This window comes from Mastigoproctus giganteus, chromosome 13, assembly GCF_048544385.1.
Source record: "Mastigoproctus giganteus isolate SK-2022 chromosome 13, ASM4854438v1, whole genome shotgun sequence".
Lineage (NCBI taxonomy): Eukaryota > Metazoa > Arthropoda > Arachnida > Uropygi > Thelyphonidae > Mastigoproctus > Mastigoproctus giganteus.
Window position 1 is genome coordinate 154389763 of NC_143587.1, and position 23496 is coordinate 154413258.

Below are 23496 nucleotides of genomic sequence, written 5' to 3' on the forward strand. Positions count from 1 at the left end.
ATTTAATCTTACTGGAAAATCTTCCGGTTCGATTATCTGGAAAATCTGGCTATTCGAAAGAGGTCTGACCTCAGTTATTCTAAATAACCGATGCGCTACTGTATATATATATATATATATATATATATATATATATATATATCTCTGACCAAATCATACATATACTGAAGCAGACAATTTTAATGGATAACACTAGACGACATCCACTCTGGAGATGAGAGATCACCTCAGATGTCAAACAAGGAAACTATTTGAAGCGATACTTGACAAAAACAACTTTACACTGGTCTCTATTCATGCATTCCATTTCCTACCCCTCAACATGGGCACATGTAAGTGGTGAGGGTGCTGCTGGTCCTCCAGATTAGCATTGCTGGGATCCACTGCCCACAGCCTGGGTTCCAGGCTAACATCTTAGGAATCCATTGTGTAAATGGAGTAATTTGTTTGCCATGTGCTGCAACCCGTGAACACTCGGAAAGATGTCAAGGGGAGCCCTGCTTCAATAAGATGGCTGGTCCTGGAAGGCTTAGCCAGGATCGATTGCCTAGTGGGTTCTCCTGCAAGGGTAAACAGTGTCAATGCCAATCGCCCTACCTTTGTGGTCTGAGGGACAAAATTTGGGCTGGTGGCAGTGCGAGTATGGTGCCTCAGTAGCCCTGGTACCCCACTCCTGAGTACATTTATTGCTTGCTGGGTAGTGGGTATTCCATTTGGGCTCCATGGTGGGTGGGGAGAGTGTGGGCAGTGAACCAAATTAAAAACAACTATGAATCCTGTTAAAGTTATTTCTTCCTGGGCCACAACACAGTCCCAATCTGAAAATAATAACAAAGATCCAGACTTTTCCGCAGCAGAAAGACCAAGAACTGAAGTACTCTCAGGACCCATTCCAACATTTCTAATCATTTGTTCAAAAACTGAGAAACCTATTGGGAAAATGTCACAATTCTTCATACAGAAGGGGTTAGCCGATTCCCCGAAATTGGTTAAGAGACTTCATTCTTGGGATCTTTTAATTGAAACCAAAAAGTCAGTGTGCCTCTGTTTTGCAAGTGACATATCCAGATGCAAATGAAGACCCTACCTTGTGTAATGTTAGCATAATACATAAAGAACCGGGGATGGACTTGCTCATGGTGGAGTTGCCATCCTGGTGGGCAACCACTCCTCTTACAACCACCATAAAAGCAGTTGCTATGCAAATCTTTGTAGGTTGTCTCCTAACAGTTTGTACAGTATATTTGCCACTTGTAATCAACAGAGATCTTGATGATTTCAACTGCCTGTTCATATTCTTTTATTAGACAATTTTATTGAACATGATACCCTCATGGATAGTGCTGACAGTAATATGAGGGGTTGTAAAGTAGAGTGCATGCTAAAACTAATGGTATCTTTCTCTCTCTCTCTCTCTCTCTCTCTCCCCCCCCCTCCTCCATAAATGGTGGAATGAATACCTTTTTCCACACATCTACCTGTTTGTTTACTGCTATTGATCTTTCCATCTGCTCCCCCTTTTCTCTTCCTTTTGTTCAGATGGGAAGTTGAAGGAAATCACTGTGGGAGTTACTGCTTCCGTGTGATATCTCTTTTGACTGAAAAGAGACCATGTCAACTATCAAAGATATCTCAGTGGAAGTTTGATAAGGTTGACTGGAATGCCTTTGAATATCTGGCACAATTTGACATCACAAAGTCAGCCAGAACAAAGTGTGTGGGATATTCCGCAGATATCCCAACACAAAAAATTTAATTTCTTTTAAACGTGCATGTGCCAAAGCATGCTATATCCAACATCAGCACCAAAGGGAATCTTGGATCCACTTTACTTTCTCCATGACCCAGTCTGTTAGATCAAAAGTAGTCTGGGATAAGATTCAAAAAGTGACAGGAAAATATCTGCCTGGATTTAGGATCATTGAAGGTCGTGACCTTCAATGATCCTAAATGAATGTCCAGTTGCAGATCGAAGTGCATTTGCAAATACTCTAGGAGAAATATTTGTAAATCTCTGCAATAACATCATTTCACCAGAGTTCTTGGCCCTAAAGGGAAAATTGAAAAACAAGCATTAAACTTCTCTTTAAAAGTGCTTGAGCCATACAACAAGAAATTATACAGAAATATTAAGTACAGCACTCTTTCTCTCATCAGCAAGCATTGTGGGGCCAGATGACATCCACTACAAAATGATAAATCACCTTTCAAGGTAATCTAAGGATCATCTTCTAGATTTATTTTATATGATCTTCCTTAGCAAAGAATTTCCAGATTTGTGGAGGAAGACAATCGTTCTTCCCAAAACCAACAAAAGATCTTAGAAATCTGAGTAACTATTATCCCGTCGCTCTGGCAAGCTGATTGTACAAGGTCCTGAAATAAAAATGGTTAATGATTGCCTTATGTGTTTAGAATCAAGTGGTCTACCTTTCCAGGACACTGTGCAGCTTCTGAAGAAACAGAACCACTTTGGATCATTCAGTCAAACTGCAAACATACATTCTTGATGCTTTTATCAAATCCAAGCAGCTAGCAGCAATTTCCTTTGATATTGAAAAAGCCCATGACACAACTTGGCAATTCAGTATATTGCAAGACCTCCATAAGTTTAGTCTTAGGAGGTAACCTTCCCATTTTTATTAAAAACTTTGTGATCACTAATTTCAAGTTTGTGTGTAGGATCCACGCTGTCTCGTATTTTACCAAGAGAAAGGAGTTCCACAAGGATCCGTATTAAGTGTCATACTATTTACAATCAAAATAAACTCTCACCAACAGAAAACCATGCATGCTGCGTAGATGATTTTACTATATTCTGTCATTCATGCAATATGAGGGTCATTGAAGGTCAAGGTGATCAACAGCAAAAAGCCATTGATCACCTTGCATCTTGGCCTTTAGCTAATGGGTTCAGGTTTTCATCGCAGAAGATCATTTATGTACACTTTTATTGCAAATGTAATCATCATCTAGACCCTGCATTAAGGTTTGTGCAAAACATACCAATTCTAGCAGAAATCAAATTTTTATACTTTTTATTAGCATTAGCAAAGGCCAATGATGCAAGAAAACAAGCTTATATAGCATCAGCAAAAAAAAAAAACTTTCTAATTTCACCCATCCACTCTTTCCAAATTGTTTGTTTAGTTCTGCCTTGAATCTCTTTAAGCTATCAACTTCTACAATGAAAGATGGATGTTTGTTCCAGCAATCAACCACCCGCTGGCTAAAGGAAAACTTCAGCACATCTATTCTACAGCTGTCTTTCCTCAATTTGAATTTAGGCCCTATCAGGCAATTATTCTGAGCAAGAGGAAGGACCCCATCAGCATTGAGCCTGCTCAAACCATTCGAGACCTTAAACACCACAATCAGGTCGTCTCACAGGTGCCTAGTCTCCAGACACTGTAATTTACAAAATTTAAGGCTTTCTTCGTAACAGCAACCCTTTGTTCCATTCACAAATCTTGTTACCCTTCTCTACACTCATTTCAGCAGCTCTACATCCTTCTTAAAATGAGCCTCCAGACCTGTATATAGTACTGAAGGTGTGGCCTGACCATTGCCTTATACAAGGGGGTAATCACCTTATCCCTGCTAGAAAAATTCCTGAATATCATTGACAAGGCACCATGAGCTACTCTTGCAGACCATCTGCACTGCTCACAAAACTTCATATCTGCCTGCACAATTACCCCAGGTCCTTTTCATTCTCTACCACTGTCAGTGTAGTACCACACAGTTGATACATTACTCTGGGGTTACTGCTTCCCGTATGCAGTACTTTACATTTGTCAATGTTAAACTTCAGTTCCCACCTCTCAGCCCATCTGCTCAACTTTTCTAGATCCCGCTGCAGCAGAGTACAAACTTAGACATTAAGCCTGATATACCATCATCAATATCATTAATAAATACAGAAAACAATGGACCCAACACTGAACCCTGAGGGACTTCACTAATAACATTAGTCCACAATGAGCATTGTCCATTGATTACCACTCTGTCTTCTCCCACTCTACCATCCCTTTATCCATAGCAGCAATTTGCCTCCAATGCCACACTACTCCAAATTGTGTAGCAGTCTTTCGTGTGCAACAGTATCGAAAGCCTTTCTAAGATCTAAATATGTGATATCAAAATTATTCTTTGCATACAGTTTCTTAGTGACCACATGATAGTATCCAATCAAATTGGTCAGACAAGACTTCCCCTTAACAAAACCATGCTTTGTCCGAGCTATAACTGAAGTCTTGTCTAGATGATCCTGCAGTGCTTCTTTGACCAGTGCCTCCATTAATTTCACTGGAACAGAAGTTAAGCTAACAGTTAAATTACTTGTGTTGCCCTTTGATCCTCCTTTGTGAATTGGGATCATATCTGCACATCTCCAGTCCGTGGGTACTTCCCTTGAGTCCAAGGAAGCTCTCATAATTATGGCAAAGGGTTTGCTTACATCCGTTGTTGCCTCCTTTAAAATAACTGGATAGATCCCATCCACCCCAGGTGCCTTTCTTATGTTTAACGTCAACAATTTCTCCTCCACTTTGCTCTCAGTTATTACAAAATCATTAAGCACCCTGCCAAAATTCAATTACCTCTGGCATTCCCCTATCTAAATAACTCCTCGTGTGCAAAATACTCATTCAGCCCGCTAGCTTCCTGAGCAGAATCATCAACAGTTGAACCCTCTATCAAACAGACCAATCTGATTCATTCCCTTCCTTCTAGAGTTTACATAAATAAAGAACTCTTTGCATCCTTTGCCAATGATTTCTCGTAATCTGCCTTTGTCTGCCTAACCTCCTTTGTGACTTGGTTACAGATCAGCTTATATCTATCATAGGCTTACGTGTCACCCATTAATTTATGTGTATCCCATACATTTTTCTTCTCTTTCACATGTCTCATTAGTTCATCTGACATCCATTTAGGCTTAAACTTTGAACAATATTTCTTAGTTGGTATGAAAATCCTAGTAGCTTCGAAGATTAATTCTTTGAATGCTTCCCATTTTGAATTTGCTGTTGATAACATCATCAGTTGGTCCCACCATATAGAATTTAAATTCTGTCTCAGACCTCCGTAGTTGCCTTTACTCCTGGTGGTAGTTATCTCTTTGAGTAAATCCCACTTCAGCACACTGTGATCACTGACATCTAGTGGTTCCTTTATCTGCAGATTCTTAATGCATGAAGAATCACTACTGATAATCAGATCAAGAGTATTACTCCCTCTAGTTGCCTCCCGAACATGCTGGTGTAGAAAACAATCATCCAATAAATCCACAAAAGCCTTGCTAGTGTGTGTGTGACCAACCAAATTCTTGTCTATATCTGGGAAATTAAAATCCCTCATTATAAGACACTGATTTACTGACCCACTCTGTTTTCCTGTACAGTTTCTTATTATATTCATCAGAGTCATTAGGCCTATAACACACTCCTCCTCTCAATTTTGATTTCCCAGTGGTTATGTCACACCAAACTGACTTGACACTGCACTGTCTATCCATGTTGACTGGCTGTACTTCCTTGAATTTTGTTTCTTAACTAATAGCATAACCCATCATCCCTTCCTGTCCTGTCTATCCTTCCTGTATACATTGAACTCCATAAATTCCATTTCTGCATTCCTTATATCTGTGTGACACCATGTCTCTGATATCCCAACAATATCCGCTTTTGATGTTTTGACCAATGCTTCAAATTCATCAAATTTATTTACTCAACTCCTAGCATTGGTGTACATGCAAGTATATATGCACCTGTTCCTATTCTTAGCTCTCCTTACACAGCCCATGTATTTACTTGTTCTGCAATGACTCCCAGCAATCTCTGAAATCCCCTGCATCTTGTTTTCCAGGCTGCTGCTCATTCCAATAGAAACAGTGTAAGAATCCCTTTCACCTCTGCCAGTGGCTACTGATAATCTATTAGTCCTTGTATCCCCGCAAGCTAGCAGTTTTCAGACCTACCTAACACTATCTCGATAGTTAGCAAATATTCTTGCACCCTTTCTATTTAAATGTATCCCATCCCTGTAGAAGCAGTCTCTCCTGTTAACAAGCAGAGACCAGGCTGATTCTACCTTTTGAGCTTTGCACAATCTCTCCAAGGCCGAATTGATCGACAAGGCTCTCATCATAAACTCTCTCCTATCGGGTCTGGGTAGAATTGCAGATACTTGTCAGCTAAGAACAGGTGTGTGAAAGGGCTTAACATTCTTCGTGCCCTTTTATCAGCTTTGTGGGATGCAGATTGCTGTACCCTTCATCTCTACCGAGCTGTTGTCTGTTCCAAACTTGATTATGAATCTCAGGTTTACAGTTCTGGTAGAGCTAGTGTATTTCGGTGGTTAGATCCAGTCCACTATCAAGACAGCCACTGGAGCATTTCACCCATCTCCTGTTCAATGAACTATCTCTATCTCTTCAATGTAAGCAGTTGTCCTTACAGTATGTCTTTAAATTGAAATCCCTGCCAGGTCATCCCACGTGTAAGGCATCAGTTTTCAAGCCATGATGGGGAAAATCTCTACATCACCCATCTGACTGCCCACAGACCTTTTGGTATTTGAATCTAAGAGTTGTGAAATGAACTAAACATTACAGTAGACAACATTACCCAGTTACCAAGGCAATTCCTTCCACCCTGGCATACCCAACTTCTAACCTATGATTTTTTCCTCAAGATCTTGGATAAGTCTGCACACCACCAGTTGTTGTCTACCAGCAGCTCTTTGTAACATCAAGTTCAGTATTCAGACCTCCTTCCCTGTATACACAAATTACTCAAATTCAGAATTGTATCTGGGTTCAGCTGCTGTCCTGCCAAACAAAACGATAAATCCAACAACATTCCACAAGAAACCAGCATATGTATTGCAGAGTTGCATGCAATAAAAATAGCCCTCGATCACATTAAAGATGGCGTATACCAAAGGTATATGACATACTGATTTGTCATATGTGTTACAAGCCTTCTTAGTGGTGAGGTATAACCTTCATCCTTCCTGTCCCGAATTTGGCATATGCTTCTGCTGGATCCCAAGCCACATTGAGAGAAATGAATTAGCTAATACTGCTGCCAACTCCCCTCAATAATCATTGCTTGTCGGTCCCCTATACAGATAATACAAGCACATACTATGCTCTAAATTATATTTTAAATGGCAAGATTCTGGAACAGACAGGCAACAAATAAACTACATCAGATCAAACATGTAATGTGGCAGTCTTGTCTACTCAGTGTTCGAAGAGGATGTTATTCTTGCTTGGCTTTGCATAGGTCACAGTCACCTAAGACACTCCTTTTTGCTGAGGGTGGATGACCCACCTATATGTTGTGAAACTGTTTTAACTATTCATCATGTTTTTATGGAATGTCCCATTTTTAGAGACACAACGACTGTGTTTTACCTCTTTTAATAATCTGGCTGAACCATTTGCACTCATCCAGATTTCAGATGAACGAGACAATGTCTGACATTTTGAAATTTTTACACTTGATTAATTTATATACCTTTTGCACGTCGTATTTACCATCTTAACTTAGCCTCTTTATAGGCTACAATACATATTTCACCTTTTTTTTTTTTTTTTTTTTATTTTGACTTGGCACATTATGGCCTAACTTGCCAATGTGCCATTAAACACAAAATCAACAAATCAGCCATTTCCATTTTGTTCTCCCTGTATTATTTCCAGATATTGATTGGATGGTGTTGCATGACTTCTTCAGCAGTGACCAATATGAAGAAACCAGTTTTTTCCTGCTTCCTTCGTGCATCGTGGCCGTGAGATTCGAACCCGCGACCTTTGGGTTGCCAGGCAGGCACTTTACTCACCCGGTGTGTGCCTCTGTAGCCAGGTGGGAAGGAGCAGCAGTGCATAGCACATGCTTCTTAATTAGACTGGAGTTCGACCCCCTCACCACCAAATACGGAGGATGTGGAAAGGTCAGGGAATGACCACTGCATATTCCCGGAGCAATATGGCCTTAGTTGCTAATGCTCCTAAAAACCAAATAACAACAACAACTCACCCACTACCCCGGTCGGCACAGTGACTATTACCCAGTAGTTTTGCCAAATCCAAAGGCCCTGGGTGCCAAGCATTATAGTGATCAAGCAGTTCCTGGGTGATTTCTAGAGAGTTTTTCTCAAAGCTACAGTTTTATTAATTTGTAAAAGTTTTTTTACATCCTCATTAATTAATTGCAAACTTAGTATTACGAATTATAACTAAGTTACAGAAAGGAAAACCACCTTTTTTTTCCCATTAAACTAGCTTACTAACTTTTACATCACCTGGTCACTCTAGTGGCACTGCTCCTCCCTCCCCATAGCAGGGCTGGTAACCTGGGAGAAGAAATCCACTCTCCCAGAGCTGAAAGGAGCAAAGATGGAAAATAGTTCATTTCCACCTTTAGAGCCATAGAGCTCAAGACTAGCAGAATACATCAAAAATTACTATTCCCAACCAACGGGTTGAAAACAACCCCTCAAGAGAAAATGCCAGCATTCCTCTTACTGCACTCTCTGTCAGAGCAGATTCTCAATAAACTGTCTCTGTTCCTTATCCGGAAACACCTGAAAAGTCTGGCAGGATCTCCTAAGACAGCCAAGAGACTGCAATCAGGGGACCTACTAGTGTAAACAGCGAACCTCAAACATTCGGAGAAACTTCTAAAACTTACAAACTTTGCTGGAATTCCAGTAAAAGTCCCCCCCCCCCCAACATGCAACCCTAATTACATCTAAGGGTGTTATATCCAGCTGGGAACTATTGAATGTCACAGAGGAGGAGAAGATAACTCAAGATCGAATGTCATTGCTGTGGAAAGAATTATGGCTAAATGAGACAATACACTCATACCTACAAGGAATATTATTCTAACATTTAAGACTCCAAGCCGACCGGGCTAGCCGAGTGGGTAAAGTACCTGCCCGGCAACCCAAAGGTCGCGGGTTCGATTCCCGCCTCGGGCTTGGATCAAAGTACTGCAAAAACCTTGGGAGGTGCAATATGGCCACAGAAGCCGATGCGCCAACAACTACCAAATCAAAAAAAAAAAAAAAAAAAAAAAATTAAGACTCCAAATCTACCATCATCGATAAAAGCAGGCTATATTAGGGTTACCATCTTCTGCACTCATAAAAAGAGGACATTTACATGTTTTGGGGCGAATAAAAGAGGATAAAAAGTTCATCTTGGATTTAAAAAAGAGGACAAATATATTATGCAAATAATAAAATAAAGACAATGTAAACCACATTTCCTGATGTTTAGGATTAGTACATTTATGTCTTGAGAAATTATTTCTTTCAATAGCTCTGGATTGCCTCTCAAATATGTGTAAAAATCAACGCATGACATATGTTTGAAATTGTACTGCAAAAACAAAATACCTTTTAGAGAATTGACATTTAACCTATTCCTTTCTTTTGTCCACTGACTTTGCATTAGAGAGAATACTCTACATTTGCATTATGAGGAGGAATTGCAAAGAAAAACTGGGCAATTTTCAACAATTCTGAATGGAATTCAATATTTTTTGAATTACTAAAATATTTGGCCCACTTTTCATGTATAAGTATGTTTTTAAAGTCTTTATTATTTATTCATTTGACACTCAAAAAAATTTCTTCAAATTGTTAAATTGGTAAAAACACTTAACATCATCAATTTTTATCCCTTTGTCAATCAAGTAGGAAATAGAACATTCTACATCGTTCCAGCTTGGTACTGCATCCATTTTCATCCACATAAAACAGGAAATGGATTCCATATGGTGAAGCCACTTATCTAAATATTCCATGCAATTTTTATACCGACTTTTTGTATCACTAGAAAATTCTTTTTCTAGAAAAACAAGTCCTTCATCATGTTTTTTGTATAGCATTTCCTTTATTCTTAATGGCATGAAGTTGTGATCCATCTGTTTTGAGATAATTTCTTTCACTGAGACTAAGACATCTAGCACTTCTGCAGCTGAGTTACTTTCCCTTTCAATTTGTTGTATGTGTGTGTGTATGGAATACACTCATAAGTGATTGCATGAACCAAAGATGGCCGACCAGGCTAGCCGGGTCGGTAAAGTGCCTGCCTGGCAACCCAAAGGCCGTGGGTTCGATTCCCACCTCGGGCTTGGATACTGCAAAAAAACCTTGGGAGATGCATTATGGCCACAGAAGCCTATGCGCCAACAACTACAAAAAAAAAAAAAAAAAAAACCAAAGATCAATCTCACTAAATCCATTTTCAATGAACCTTTTAATCACAATGGGTGGTTTTTCTTGGGACAGAAAGTAAGCCTATAAAGCTGGAAACATATCTATGAGCCTTGTGGTGCTTGGAAATAATGAAAGCTATCTCGTCTTGCTGTGAGAAAGGAGCTGTCTAATCTCAACAAACTCACAGTATTCCTTAAGCTCTTTAGTCCGGACTGTATAATTATAAAAATACTGGTAAATGTTCTCTATATCAACTTCCCAAAGTTCTGCGGCATTCTGAAGACAATTGTTCAAAATATATGCAGGGCAGCCCACTCTAATAAAAGTCTTGTTATGCAACAATTTCTTTAATTTTGCAAAGACCTTATTCCCTTCTTCATTTCTTCTGTGTCCTCCAAACATTGTATTGCAATTGTCCCCAGTGAATGCAATACATTTTTCACACAAACCATTTTTTTCAAGTTTCTTTAACATATAGAAATAGTATCTGCAGTCTCGTTAGGCATCTTCTGTAATTCAATTAATTTTGTTTGTAACTCTCCTTCATTTACATCAAAATTCTGAATAATTAATGGGAAGATTTTTTCAGAACCATGATTACTTCCATCAGTTGAGACCCCCACAGTATGCAATTTTATTTTCTTTTAAAGTGTTTACAGTAACATTAAAAGAATGATTTGCAAGTACAAAGTTTACAATGGCTCCTGTCTTGGTTCTTGCACAGGAAAATCTTTTTGCTATCTCAGAATCAAAAAATACATTTTTTAACATGACAATTGTGCAATCCATTGATTTGTAAAAAGCAAAGGTACCCTCTTCAGCAGCCAGATCATATTCTATTTTACCGACAGCTTTGACAAAAAAATCTGTTACCTTTCCCGAAGAGGCCTCACCTTGAATTGCTTTCTTGTGCTTCTCAGTTTCAATGTGATGCTTCAAATCACCAACCCCTTTATTGGCTATTGAAACATATGTCCCCATTCTGCAAACTTCTCATTCAGCTTCCCATTCCTCTCGGCCAGATACAAAACATGCAAATTTGTTTTTCTTCTCTTCTGTAAACATGCACTTCCTTTTAGGCATTTTGGGGGAAGTATAGTCTTTATAATATTAATTTTTATAATTGAAATAATAATAAATATTTTTTATTGTAAGTAGTGAAGCATACATTTTATTAAGGTTAGGTTATGTTTTACATTCACAACTAAACTAACCTAATTGCAGAAAAGTACCTACAGGTATAAAGATGGATAATAAATATTTTTGTTATTAAAGTGAAAAACAGTTTTAAAAAAAAGGTAAACTTTGGTATTAAATAAACTAGTGTGCCCCTTGATTGGATCGTCGATAAGTATACCAAATTTAGTCGACAGTATGCAACTTTCGATCAGTTTGGTGTGCACACAGCTAAAATCCACGTTTTCATATGCTGCAGTCAATTTCTAGAGAAAACAGTCCCTCTAACTGTCAATATTTATTTGACATGCTGGAATTCCTGTAATTTATATATATTTTTCTAGCACACCATCTGATCTTCACGCGTTATCTACTCTCTAAACCAAAATATTGTATTGCTAGACTATATAAAATTTATGTGCGTAAATTCTGAAGCAGGCGTGGATTGGTAACAATCTCAATGCACTAAACTGAGCATCGTCGGGGTCTTCTGTCTAATTGTCGACATGGAAATTCGAATTGAAGAATCGTCTCCTATTCCAAAAAAGATTCTGTATAACGTAACTCAGTAGTTTTCGTCAAGCTTGCATAAAAAAATGGCATATAATATAAAAATCCGGATATTTAGACAAATTTATAAAAATCCACCCGGACAAAAATTTTAGACAAAAAATCCGGACAAATCCGGTTGAAAGAGGATGGATAGTAACCATGGGCTATATACTTTGCCGCATTAGACTCTGTATTCCTAATCTATTGAGATGTTATAAGTGCCAAAAGTATGGCCACTCTCAAACGGCATGTAGAGGAATCCAAGTCTGTCCCAACTGTGGGTCCTCTGATCACACTCAAAGTGATTGCGCAGCAAAAGAAATGACGTGCCCCAACTGTAAAAGCAACCATCCTGCTTATTCAAGGACATGCAACAGATGGAAAACTGAAAAGAAAATTGTCAAATATAAGATTGAAAATAAAGTGAGTTTCCAAGAAGCAAAGAAATTAATTGCTCCCAGTATGACTAAACATACATACACCAGTATTGCACAAAAATATCAATCATTGGCCACCCAAACTGATGTTACAGTCTCTTCAAACACTTCAATCTCTGACTGCCTCAGACTGTTCTCTCTCAGCAACAGTCCAATATCCCTAAACAGTTGAACCAGACAAGAAATACTGCACTAAAATACACCACACAAGAAATACCAGCTACATCTTCTCCCCCAGTGATTGCTTCTACATCGAATAATCGAAGTTCAAATTTAAAAAAGAATATCCAAGAAACATCTATAGATACAAACAAATGACTCATCCAGACAGGAAGACCCGATCTTAGAAATATATGCAGAAAAAGATATAGACACCGGTCAGCCATTCTTCTAAAAAAAAAAAAAAAAAAAAAAAAAAAAAGACAACCCAAAGCCTGAATGCCATAAGCAAGTCACATTAAAAATAGTAAGATACAGCTCCTTCTACCAAACACCAGTACAATGGAATTGTAGAAGTTTTTGTAGCAACCTTAATGATATTGAAGTCTTAACTAACCACTACTCTCCAGTTGGTTTCTGTCTACAGGAAACCTATCTAACTTCTCAAATTTCTGCCAACATGAAGAACTATGCCATCTATCAACAAGATTGTAATACTTCAAATGCTACCTCTGGGAGTGTGGCCATCTTAGTCAGTATGAAGATCCCGACCAAAAAAATTGTTTTGCAAAGTGAAGTTAAAGTTGTTGCCATACGTTTGATAACCCAGGTTGCATTAACTAGTATCAATCTATCTCCCACCAAGTTATATCTTCTCTTACCAAGATCTTGTAAACCTGCTAATGCAGTTACCTTCCCCTGTCTGTCTGTCTCTTGGGGGATTTCAATGGCAACCACCCATTATAGGGATCAAATAAGTTAGATAGACATGGCTGACTAATTGAAACCTTTCAGGATAACCAAAACCTTACTGTTCTTAATACTGGTGCAGCCATTCATATACAATTACCGGACAGACTTCTGCAATCGATCTACCGATATGCTCCCCAATTCTGCTGTTTCCAATCATGGAATGGTTCGCTATGGATGATCCCATGGAAAGTAACCATTTTCCAATCATTTCTTATCTGCTCGTTTACACAACCACCATTAGCCCAACCCTGCAGAAAATGGAAATTCTCTCATGCCAACTGGGTCAAATTTCAATCAACTGTCAGTGTAGATGAGAAAATTATATGGACACAGCCACTGAATGAAGCCAGTAAAATAAGATTATATCACATCACACATTATCTGAAGCTAAATGCTCAATTTCATTGTTGAATCCCCTTTCCCAACAGCACCATAACTATTGGTGGAATGAAGAATGCATAAAAGCAGAGAAGTCAAAAAATAAAACATGGAATTCATTTCATAGATCCCCAACTACAGTTAATCTTATTAACTATAAGAAGTTAAGGGCAAAAGCATGTCTCACACAAAGACAGGCTAAGAAGAATTCCTGGATTCGGTTTGCCTCTACCGTAAACAAAAACACTAACTCCAGGTTAATATGGAATAAAATTAGTTAGATTTCCAGCAAGTCTCCAACCATCCCTTCAGTTCTTTCATGTAATGAGCAAGAACTCTACTCCTGAGGACATTGGAAATGCTTTGGGCACACCTTTGCCCAAGTTTCAGTGGCAACAACTTATTCTCTGGATTCCATAAAATTAAGACCATGATTGAACAGTGATCCATAAACTTTCAAACCTCTGTACTCCTTCCATATAACCAGCCTCTTCAATATTCTGAACTTCTATGCGCTGTCAAAATGACACACGACAGTACTGCTGGGCCAGATGGAATATATTATATCATGTTACAACATCTTGAAGAAAAAAAATTTACAAATACTGCTGGTCTTCTATAACCGAATATTTTTGGAAAACATTTACCCCCACCTCTTGGCACTGTGCCACAGTTCTGGCCCTTTTAAGATCTGGAAAAGATCTTGCTAATCCATACAGTTACAGACTAATTTCTCTCTCCAGTTGTCTTGGTAAGTTACTTGAAGAAATAATCCATAATCAACTTGTTTGTATCATGGAAACGCAACATCTACTGAGTAATAATCAGCACGGCTTTTGACAGAACAGGTCCTCCTTGGATCTCATGATCAAAGATGAATCTGCAATTTGTAATGCCTTTGCAAAACATTAACATCTTGTTATGGATTCCATACCATAGACATAGAAAAGGCATTTGATACTACCTGGCATCGTGGCATTCTCAGTGGCCTTCATGCTCTTGGTCTACGGAGCAACCTGCCAATATTCATTAGGAACTTCCTCCAGAATTGTTCGTTCCAGGACACGAGTGATCATAGCAATATTTCCAAAGTGATTTGAAAGCGTCTTTTCTCTAAGTGACAGATTATAGAGATTGTTAAAACCCTTCCTTTATAAAGTTATTTAATTGACTTTTTCTAAATGCTGGATCCGTGCACATTTGAGGATAAAGGAGAATGAACTCGCTGCTAAAAATCTATCACTTTTGATTTAACCTCTGTCACAGTCCCTCCCCCTCTCTGATTATAATCACATCATACAAACAGCATGTTTCACACAGTGGAAAGAGCTATGGCACACCCAAACCAATAATAAATTCTTCCAATTAAAATAGGAACCAAAGCTTTGATGCTCTAGTGCCAAAACAGTGCAAAGAGAAGAAGTGGTACTTGCACAGGCACAAATAGGATACACATATCTGACTCACCTCCATCTACTCACAGCAGAGGATCCTCCTCGGTGTCCACACTGTTTGGCACAATCAACATGACAGAACATCCACCCTGTTTTCCTTGACAAATCTATGAGAACCAATGACATTATGGCATATTATTGGCAAGGATGCAAATATCAAGTGGCACTGCTCCTGTGCCTCCCCGTGGTGGGGGCCAGAAACCTTGGCATAAAAGTCCTCTTGCCAAGGGCGAAAAGGAGCAAACATGACAAATACAGACCATGTTGACATGGAAAATGACAACTCAAAAAGACAGAAGACTAATTGGATGGAGCAACCCTACCCATCTCTCTTAATCTTCCACTCTCTTAGTAACCAGCTAAATTGTCTCCCTTTGTTAAACAGAAACATCTGGAAGGTATTGCAGGATTTCCCAAGATATCGAGTTGGGATTTATTAAATGTCAATGAGGAGGAAATAAGGTTGAGCAGATGGGCTGAGAGGTGGCAAATGAAGTTTAACATTGACAAATGTAAAGTACTACATATGGGAAACAGCAACCCCAGAGCAATGTATCAACTCTGTGGTACTACACTGACAGTGATAGAGAATGAAAAGGAGCTGGGGGTAATTGTGCAGGCAGATATGAAGTTCTCTGAGCAGTGCAGACAGGCTGCAAGAGTAGTCATGGTGTCTTATCAATGATATACAAGAATTTTTCTAGCAGGGAGAGGGAGGTGATTATTCCCTTGTATAAGGCAATGGTCAGGCCACACCTTGAGTACTGTATACAGGTCTGGAGGCCTCATTTCAAGAAGGATGTCGAGCTGCTGGAACGAGTACAGAGAAAGGCAACAAGGTTAGTGAACGGAATGAAGGGTTGCTCTTACGAAGAAAGGCTAAGTTTTTCAAATTACAGTGTCTGGAGACTAGGCACCGGCGAGATGATCTGATAGAGGTGTACAAAGCCTTGAATGGTTTGAGCATGCTCAGTGCTGATGGGATACTGCCTCTTGCTCAGAATAATCACCTGAGAGGGCATAAATTCAAATTGAGGAAAGACAGATGTAGGATAGATGTGCGGAAATTTGCCTTTAGCCAGCGGGTAGTTGGTTGGTGGAACAGACTTCCATCCCTTGTTGTGGAAGTTGATAGCCTAAATAAATTTAAGGCTCAGCTGGACAGGTATTTCGAACAAACGGAGGGGTGAAGTGGAAGGGGTTGTTTTTTTTTTTTTTTGGCTGATGCTGCATAAGCTTGCTTTCTTGCATCATATGCCTCTACTAATGCTAACCCAAGAACTGCAGAGACAGAATTGAAGCAAAAAGAATGATTAAAAAGGACAATCAACTTACACCTACCAGAAACATTCTATACTGCTAACTTATCTGCCTCTGTAAAAAGCAGGTTATTTATTTTGTTGCATTCGCCCCTACATTACCAATCCTTTAAGATTACTATAAATGCCAACGGTATGGCCATTCTCAAAATGTATTTAGAGGCATTCCTGTCTGTCCCAACTGTGGATTCTCAGACCACGTACAAAATGACTGCACAGCTATAAAAATGACCTGTCCAAATTGCAAAGGTGACAATCCTGCATATTCCAAGGCACGTGAAAAGTGGAAAAACGAGAAAAAAATAGTAAAATACAAGGTTGAGAACAAAGTCAGTTACCGAGAAAACTAGTTGCACCAACTATAAAACAAAATATTACCTATGCAAATGCTATAAAAAAAAATATCAAGCGGTCTCCATTGAAACTGGTGTCACATTTCCTACTAATAAATCAATTTCTGATTGGGCTAGAAATGTCCTCTCTGAGCTCCAACCAACTATACACAAGCAACAATCCAAGACCACAGACTAAGCAAATAATACTCCTTTGACAATACCAGTGGCACCACCTCCTCCAGTGATTGCTACCACATCTCGCATTACAAACTCAAATGCTGTGAAAAATATTCAGGACACAACCATGGACACAGCATATCTATACAGGAAGATCGTATTTTAGAAATCCACGCCAAAAAAGAAGAAATGGACACTGGTTGGTCAGTTTTCCTAAAAAAAAAGACAAACAAAAATTGGAATGTCATAAACCAGTCACCTTCAAAAAACAGTTAGAATCAACTCCATCAACTAAACACAAATAATGCCTTGTATTTTACAATGGAACTGCAGAGGCTTTTGTTGTTGTACAGACAATATCCAAGATCTAATTAATCATTATTCGCCAGTTGCCCCTTGTCTTCAGGAAATGTACCCAACCTTGCAAACTTCTCCTTCGATAAAGCTATTGCCTTTATCGAAGAGATTGAAATACAGCTAATGCTGCCTATGGTAGTGGTGTGGTAATACTAGTAAATTCAAAGATCCCAACTAAACATATACCACTTCAAACGGAAATAGAAGCTGTTGTTGTTTGTATAACTCTCCATATGGCAATAACACTTTTCTCAATCCACCTACCGCCAAACCATATTTACTCTTCAAAAGATCTTGAAGGCCTCTTCATATAGATACCTCCACCTTTCTGTATATTATGGGACTTTAATCCCTTCCCAGAACATTTTTTCCTGAAAATGTGCCATAACGAATCGACTTTTTTTAGTTTACTGATTAAAAGTATGCATCATGCGAATACTTGATTGTATAGTGTTTTTTTTTTTTTTTTTTGTTTTTTATCAATTTTTAATAAAAAATACACACGTGCAATTAACCCATTTGGGCTATCCCGAGTTATCTCGGCCCCAGGTGCCAAGCGATTTTGTGATGAAGTGTCTCTGCCAGTAAATTAGCACTCTTTCTTGGTGAAATAAAATCATTTTCTTATTTTCAGCTTTACATTAATGCTCAATTCATTCAGTAAAGAAAGCACTTTACTAGATCAGAAGGAAAAGTAACCTTCTTTCTTTCTTCTCTTTTATTACTAACCCACTACCGCTTGTGTCACAAAGGTGGTACTGCCCCTGCCTCCACGTGGCGGGGCCAGCAACCTGGAGGGGAAAAGCTCTCCCTTCCAGGACGAAATGGAGCAAACAGATCCTAAGGTCTGTTTGCTCCAAAACAGATCCTAAGATTTTCTGCATTAATAGCATGCAGAAAATGGAAATTTGCCCATGCAAACTGGGCAAAATCCCAGTCAATCAATATCTTTCGATGAGGAAAAAATCCATCTCCAGCCTATTGATGATGTTACAGCTTACATCACGTCACATCTCTTAAAAGTGACTAAAGACACAATACCACTATCAAATCCCTTTTGGGCGAAAGCATTATAATTATTAGTGAAACAAGGAATGCACAAAAGCAAAAAATAAAGCCTGGAATTTGTTTAGGCAATATCCAACCACAGCCAATCTGATAATTTATAAGAAGTAACAGGCAAACCAAGAAAGAATCTTGGACCCATTTTGCATCAAGTATTAACAAAAACACTGACACCAAAATAATATGGAAAAAAAATTAGACAGCTTTCTGGTAAGTTTCCTACCGTACCTTCTCCAGTCCTTTCCTTCGATGGGGGAGATCTATCTAGTCCTTTTAGATATTGCAAATGCGTTGTGCAACACTTTTTTTTGTTCACACTGTTCCACAATGTTCACATTGAGACCGAAGTCTCAACGCATTCAGCTTATATTCCATCATTCCAAAGAATTAAAAACACTGCAGAACAGCTTTCTATTAACTTTCAAACTGCCCTCCTGCCATATAACAATCCTCTGCAATACTCTGAACTCTTGCATGCCATTGAAAGAGTTCAGAGTATTTCAGAGGATTGTTATATGAACTCTTGCATGCCATTGAAACAGCTCAAAATGGTGGTGACAGAGCTTTGCACCTCCTCCTCCTCCCTCCTGGTCTTTTACAACCAATTTTTTCTGGAAAATGTTTATCCAGCTTCTTGGCATCATTTTACTGTGTTGGCTTTCCTAAAGCCTGGAAAAGATCCAACGAATCCCCATAGTTATAGACTAATATCCTCTCACGCTGCCTCAGCAAGATCCTAGAAAAAATTGTCCACAGCAGACTTGTCTGGATCATTGAATCCGAACAGTTAATGAGCCATAGTCAGTATGACTTTCGTCAAAACAGGTCATGCTTGGATCTTATGGTTAAGGCTGAATTTGCCATTTGTAATGCCTTTGTTAATCATGAACATCTAGTAATGGTTTCAATAGATATAGAAAAGGCTTTTGATACCACCTGGTGGCATGGTATACTGAAAGATCTTTACTGTCTTGGTATGCGTGACAACCTTCCTATATTTGTGAAGAATTTTCTACATACTAGATCGTTCCAAGTTCAATACCAACATGCCCTTGCTGAAATTTTCATTCAAGAAGGAATTCCACATGATCAGTACTGAGTGCCACTCTTTTCACTCTTAGAATAGATTCTATCACTAAACTTCCAAATACAGTTGAGACTTACCTTTATGCAAATGACCTTTCCATCTCCTGTCATTTCCAAAACATGAGATATATTGAACGACAGCTTCAGATATCACTAAATAAAATACAGCATTGGGCCAGCATCAATAGCTATAGACTTATGCAGCAGAAAACAGTTGCTATCCGTGTTTGTAGACAACACAAGTTTCATCCCGATCCTGAACTTCATATCCCTAATATCTTCATTCCAGTCATTAATAACATCAGATTTCTAGGATTAGTTATGGACAACAATCTAAATTTATTAGAGCGTATTAAAAAAGTATGTACTGCCTGTCTAAAAAAGATAAGCATAATTAGAGCACTATCTGCCCTGACAATGGGGTGCAGATTGTACATCCCTTTTTCAATTATACGGGGCATTAATCAGATCCCATCCTGATTACGGAGCCCCCATCTGTGATTCTGCCAGAATGAGTGTATTATGCTGGCTTGATCCAGTTAAACAGTGCATTGAGGAGTGCACTTGGTGCATTCAGAACATCACCAGGACATAGCCTTTACATTGATGCTCAAGGGCCCCCAGTATCTTTACGTATGTATTTTTGTACATATATTTATGCTAAAGTATGCTGTTAAGATACAAAGTTGTCTCGCATCCCATTTAGTCATACCTTTTCAATCCACCATTAGAAAACCTCCACAGAAATAAACCTAGCATAGTAAAACCAGCTGGTCTTCGCCTTCTTGAACTGATGCAGGTTTGGAATGCTTCCATCCATTCCGTACAACAGGTAGAAACTTGTACTCAACCACCATGGGTTCCTCCCCCTATACCAAACTGTGACACTTACCTCTGTCAATGGGGAAAGAATATTTTGCAAGCTTCAAATGTCAGACAACTTCATCCCTTTCACAATCAAAGATATATTGTTTTTTCTCCAATATACACAGATGGCTCTAAATCTAATTCAAATGTTGGAGCAGCTGCAGTGTTTCCAATTTCAGCAGCTCTTCCATTTGAATTCAGTACCTTCTCAGCCAAATTATATGCAATTAAATTAGCTTTAGAAACTCTCCGTTATGACTGTTCTTTAAAATCTGTCATTTGCACTGATTTCCTCAGCTCAATCTGGCATGATGAAATTAGAAACTTGTTACTACAAATTGAAAAACACCACCAACTAGTCACCTTCTGTTGGAGTCCGACACATTCTGGTATTTTGGGTAATGAATTTGCCGACAAAGCTGCAAAAAATCCAACCACCTTAGATTTAACGAATATCCCTGTTCAATGTATCAGAATGGACAACAATCTGGCACTCTCAAACTAATAATAAACTCTTACAGTTTAAACAGCATCCGAAAATTTGGCACTCCAGTGTCCGTACATCAAGACGAGAAGACGTAGCCTTTTCGAGGGCAAGAATAGGTCACACTCATTTGACTCACCTTTATTTACTCTCATCAGATGATCCACCACAATGTTCACATTGTTATATAAATCTGACTGTTAAACACATTCTCATCGACTCCTCCTACTATAGACATGACAGAACTTCAACCCTGCTATCACTGGTAAATCTTGATAAACCAATAAATTTAGAGAATCTCATTGGTGACAAGACAAATATATCCGAATTTTTCAACTACCTCAAGTAAACTGGACTTTCTAATCATTTCCGATTTTACAAAAATTTCTCATTTCCTTATATTATAAATGGATAGGTGCGTTATAGCCATAGCAGCTTATGCGCCATCAAATCCCAATAACAACAACAACAGCAAACATCAATGAATTTTTCTCTTTTCTAAAAAAAAAAATGGACTAGATCATAAATTCTAAAAGATCTTGGTAATAAAAATGAAGTGATTACATATGAACTTTGTTTGCACTGTAGTCCCAGCAGCTTATATGCCAAACACCATCACACACACACCATCCAAAGCTGGTATTTGAACAAAATGGAAATGCACAGAAGTTAACCAGAACAAATATGCCACTCAAATTTTTCTTATATAAAAAGCATATAGCATTAGCCTATTGATAATGTAAATAAAACACAATGCAACAGATAATAGTGGCATTCAACGTTGCCATACCACTCACATGCGGGTTCACTGAAAACAGGCTAACTACTGGCAGAATAAAGAATGAAGTCTATTCTGCAAACTGATAACCCTATCAACTATAAGAGTTAAAACCTGCCTCTAAGAAGAAAGGACTGTTGGACTCAGCATATTTGCATTTGCTATTGCCAAAGATATTTATACCCATCTGTGATTTGGTAAACAATTATGGGCTTGGATCCTTAGCTAGATATCATCATTCTCCTCTTTCTTGGTGATTCCCCTTCTACTTCTGTCTCTCTCTCTCTCTCTCTCTCTCTCTCTCAGGGTAATTCAGAATTTTTTTTTTTTTGGCTGCAGCAAAAGCTTCAGGCTTCCTTGCACCAAATGACTAATAATAATAATTAAAAAACTCAATGACTAATATTGTCCTCCATAGAAATAGTAAATGCCTTTGCAAAACCATATGAAGCTTTTTTTAAGAAAAGAAAAAAAAAAGTAAAAGCCTTTGCACAAATTAATGAAATAGTAAGGAGAAATATGTGAACTTTAACACATCACTTGCTGCCTTATGAGCAAAACATTTACTATGTCCAAATTGCAGAAATCTTTAAATAGTTAAACTATCGGTGCTGGTTCTGATAGGATATCCTGTATCATGTTCCAAAATTTAAATACCAATACCATTCTTTACTCCCCACCCCCACTCTGATTATCAAAAATTACTATTTTATCACTTGGTGCCACTCACTTGTGCTAGATTTTCCCAAATAAGGATGTGTTTTATCCTTTTCTGGAGAAAGGATAAAACACATCCATATAATTAAAAACTGATTTCTTATACTGGCTGTCTTGGCAAAACTTAAGAGAAAATGATCCACAACAGGCTTAAGTGGTGTCTGGAATCCCACTCCTTAATGAGAGCGAAAATCATTATAGATTTCTGGAAAACCGATCCTGTGTAGATCTCATGGTCAGTATTTCATCAAAAAACAGATCCAACAACAGATGGAAACCTCTTCCAACAGTGAACCACCTGCTGGCTGAAGGTGAAGGTTTGGTGATTTGGAATTTGAGACATAACTTTGGTCATAAGAGACACCGTGCCATTTTTGTTAAAAACTTTCTCAAACCAGCCATTCCAGGTCTTAGTAGGATCAGTTCTTTCTGAGCCACTTTATCAAAAGAAAAGAGTTCCCCAGGATTAGTTATTATGCTTTTTTTTTGCTCTCAAAGTTAATTCTATTACTGAATATCTTCCTTCAACCATAAGCACTGCCTTTTTTTTTTATTCACTTCAGCATTTTATGCAGGCATGCAGTATGAGGGCCATTGAATGAAAGTTGCACTAAGCCATTGACCACCTCAATTCCTGGGCAGTAGCTAATGATTTCAGGTTTTTATCTCAGTAGTCTAAGTTTCCCCACTATTTTACCATCAGAAGACTAAATTTGACCACCATTATAACTTATCATGCAACTGACAAGCTGTATGACTCTAGAAAGGAGAAAAATAATAGGTAGCCCAAAGTCATGCACTAGGCTGCCCTCACTCACTCACTCCATAATTGTTGAGTATGGATCATGCAGGCCTGGTGAATGACCTTCACATACCTGTTGTTTTTTGCCTTACTGTAGTTATAATGGAATCCTTAGCTGGGTGGAGTTAAACTATTATTTGTATTCATTTATTTATTTATTTCGTATGATGTGATCAATACACGGAGGAACCAGTTTTTTCTTGCTTCCTTCGTGTATCGTGGCCGGGATATCCAACCAACCAGGTTTGGTTCGGCACCATCGTGATATCTAGCCCGAGGCGGGAATTGAACCCGCGACCTTTGGGTTGCCAGGCAGGCACTTTACCTACCCGGCTAACCGGTTGGCTTTGTATTCATTAGT

General features: G+C 38.5%; 1 protein-coding gene across 1 annotated transcript in view; it reads left to right on the plus strand.

Moving 5' to 3' along the window:
* CaMKI (Calcium/calmodulin-dependent protein kinase I) overlaps positions 1–23496 on the plus strand; it is a 269499-nt gene that overhangs the window by 209765 nt on the left and 36238 nt on the right. The gene's annotated exons all lie outside the window — the stretch shown is intronic.